A 3828-nucleotide genomic window follows, 5' to 3' on the forward strand; every position below is an offset into this window, starting at 1 on the left:
TCTTAAAGGATAATGGTGCCACTCTACCTGGTCATGTGGGATTTTTATATGAGTATTCATTTTCCAATGCAGAGAGGAGGGCTGGTCATTAGAATTTACTATAAATGCTGAAGATAAATGGGACTAAATTGTCTTCAAATGCAATCAGACAAAAACCCAGAATAGAACTGGAGAAATGGGCAGGAGGCCTCAGCCTTTGTAGAGGAATTACAGGAAGTCAGTCAATCACTGCTGAATGAGGGAGCATTGGAAAATAAATGATGAATCTGTGCCATTAAATGTTGGATTTATGTACCTGTTATTACTAGTAGTAGTACTATTAGTATTATTAGTATTTATAGGTACCCACAGTTAATTGTTCATCTTATGTCTCAAGGGAAAGTTTAGAAATGTAATTGTTAAAACTTTGGGTAATCTTCAAAATGAATTTAACGCATTCTGCATATCAAGTGCCATGAGCCTTACAAGGCTAGTGTCAAAATATTGTTTGAATAGGAAATGTGCCATGTAGGCTCAGGTGTTGAAAGTTCTGTCCTAGTCCAGTGGTGGTTTTTAGAGATGTGGTAGAAGTTGTATGAGATGGAGCTTATCTCCCCAAGGAATTGCATCACTTGGGATGCCCCTCTGAAGCTTATATGTGGTTCTTAGTCCTATTCTCATAATATCCATGAAGTACAGAAACAGTTCTTCAAAGTCACCTGGTGCATAATCCATGTTTTAAATATGTGGGGCCAAAAAATACCTGATACTGATGCAGAATAGTCTCTTCACGTTGTTTTCTCTTTCTATTTTTATTTTTATTTTCATACATTATATCTCCTTCAAATATTATCAGCTCTGTGTACTGAATAAAAAATTTCTCTAAATTTAGAAAATTAGAAGGAGTTTCAAACAAATAGGGCTTTATCTCCACCTTTAAATCATGTTTGCATGTGTTAGAGTGAAACTAAATATCAGAGTTCAAATGAAAGTTAGGGTTAAAGCAGTGAGGTCAGGAATACTGAGGACACTAAGAGGCAGGGTAAAACACAGTCAAGTGGACAAGATAAGAGCAAGTACAAGCCTCAGGGGAAAACAAGCCTTTCAGTTAATGGCTGTCATGGACCTCTCTACAGAGCCAGAGCATGCTCCAGGCACATAGGCTCTTTCCCCAAGCAAATGTCTCCATTTATGGGGAGTTATTTCATGCACATATTCTTGCATCTAATTGTGACAGACTGACTTGGATGTATGGATGGTTTAAAAAAAAAAAGTGTTTGTCTGTTGCAGGAAAGAGACTACTAGCCACCCTACGGTAGAAAGAGGGAGGTTGAAAGGTAAACCAAGACATTTATGTCCAGATACTAGCGGCAGTCTTTTGCCATTGTCACATGGCTCCATTCTGGAAGTATGTCTACTCTGTGTTTACTGTTTTGGCTTTCTTGCTTACTGAGATAAACTTCAATTAACTGCTTACCTAGTCTGTGTTCTACCACGACTTCTTCTCAATCAGGAGCACAAGACCCAAGACGGCTGCCACAGTGGGAGGAAGCATCTCTCCATACACACACACACACACACACACACACACACACACACACACACGCAGATTCAGTCTGATTTATGGAGGTTGGTTAAGGCCTCACTCTGCTTAGGGAGCTCTTTTTATCTGCTCTTCCACTGGTTACACTGTTATAATCACAATTACCTCAGGGAGGTAATGCTGTTTAGTATCCTTGGACAAATTCAAGCAAACTAGACTCTTTCAACATCTACAAAGTGTGGGGAATATTTGGGAACATATGTAAAAGAGGAACATGTAACATCACTTATTCTTAACTTTCTTGTACATCAAGATCTTGGTATTTATGAATTATAACTTTATTATAGGCATCAAATCTTATTCACACTAAGGACTTCAGGAGACTGATCACTACCCAACCAGATTGGCACTGGTCAGAAAATCCACTCAGGAAACACTCTATTAAGCTCCATGTTTTGCAAATTTCTTAATCATCGGAAGCACATGAGGTAATTACTTCTAACTAACAAAAATCTTAACCCTGTAACCTAAATAGTATTGTTTGTTACATATAAAATTGAATTGGGGAATTCACATTTTTAAGAACCTCTAAGATGGCACTTTAGAATAAAAACAAACAAACTACCACCAACAACAACGACAACAAAATGCTTGGGAATTTTGCATTAATTCTGTGAACTAAGTATCTATTCTTGTCCCAAATTCATATGTTGAAATAATAACCCACATGGGACAGAAGCAGGAAGTGGGAGTCTTCAGGAACTGAGGCTTTCTAAATGAGATAGCACCCTAAAAACGAGTCTGGAGAAATGAACTCTTCATTATGTGAAGACACAGAAGTTGCTTTATACAAACAAGAAAGTATGCCCTCATCAGTCACCAAATCTTCTAGTGCATTGATCTTGTGCTGCTCAGATTTCAGAACTGTGAGAAATAATAGCACTGTTTTATTATGCAAACCTTGGTTGGGTGTAGATAAATATTATCTCAATAGATTCTCCATAGACAGAAAAATTGTGACTCTCTTAAGGTTTAAATGAAATAAACATAAGTGAAATAGGCAAATAAGTGTTTTAATACATGATACCCCTATAAGAATCATCGTTAGTGTTTTCTTACCTACAATGACATCTATGACTCACCCACCTTGCCTGGGAACCTGATGCACAAAATGAAACACTGGCACCTCTGTAAGAGTTACAGAAAATCATAGTCTTAAATTAAACCTCAAACTCATGAAACAATTTATATTTTACCATGATCTGCAGTAAATGCTAGAGAAATTAAGATTTGAGGCAAGAGGGTCTACACATGGCTAAAGAGCGCCTCCATGCTCACTTGTATCTTAGGAAATTTCATCTTTTCACCCTTACAGGGGAGACTCACTTGATTCTGAAAGCTCTTTTTCTGCAGAAGGGAAAAATTATATCATTCACTAATTCTTCATTGATATGACATTCTAGCCTAACCCTTCAATTCACAAAAGCTAAGACCACAGACCGATCTCTCATCTTCAGTGATTTTTTTTTTCCTGGACCACCAAAACTTTGGAACTGAAAATAGGGTTAGACTAGTGACAAGCCTAGAGAAATAAATTCCAACTCAATTACAGGAAGAACCAAATTAAGACTCAGATCTGGCTTTGCATTAAAAGGAAAACATCAATGAGTAACTATAAGTTACATGCTGCAGGATACGAAAGAATGTACTAGAAGATCTGAGAGAAATGTAGACAAAGTCTCCAGAAACAAATTCAAGGTTATAAATTATTTGTTTTAGTAATTCTAGAAGTGATGATGATTTTTCTCTTCCTAGAAGACAAAAGAAAATTTCCTTTATATTAGTAATTTAAAACTTATACTACATTTGTTTTATTAAGTATTTTGTTGAATCAAACAAGTTTTGGAATTAGTCAAAGAACTGACAGATTCTCCTTGTAGTCTTTATGGAACCTAAATTTGCTGAAACTTTGAATCTCCAAGATAAGAGGAGAAAATGCACTATTTTATAATGTAAAATGATCATGGATTACTTTTTAAGGATAATTTCTCCAAGTAATCTCCATAAAATATAATTTGGTACAAGAATATATGTAGGTAAGTCCATAATACATGACACTCATGTAAAAATTGTCCCAACATTCTCTTGCCTAGCTATCCACCTGTTTCCTATGACACCTTGCATGGGGGAACAACTCTGCAAATAAAATGTTGTCACATTCATGTAGTATATGACACTGACATCCACATTTTTCAAAATGTGAGGTTGCCCAGTTCTATTAATCTTAGTATTTTTTCACCCTAACA

Source organism: Nannospalax galili, unplaced genomic scaffold (assembly GCF_000622305.1).
Source record: "Nannospalax galili isolate Female #2095 unplaced genomic scaffold, S.galili_v1.0 scaffold370, whole genome shotgun sequence".
NCBI lineage: Eukaryota > Metazoa > Chordata > Mammalia > Rodentia > Spalacidae > Nannospalax > Nannospalax galili.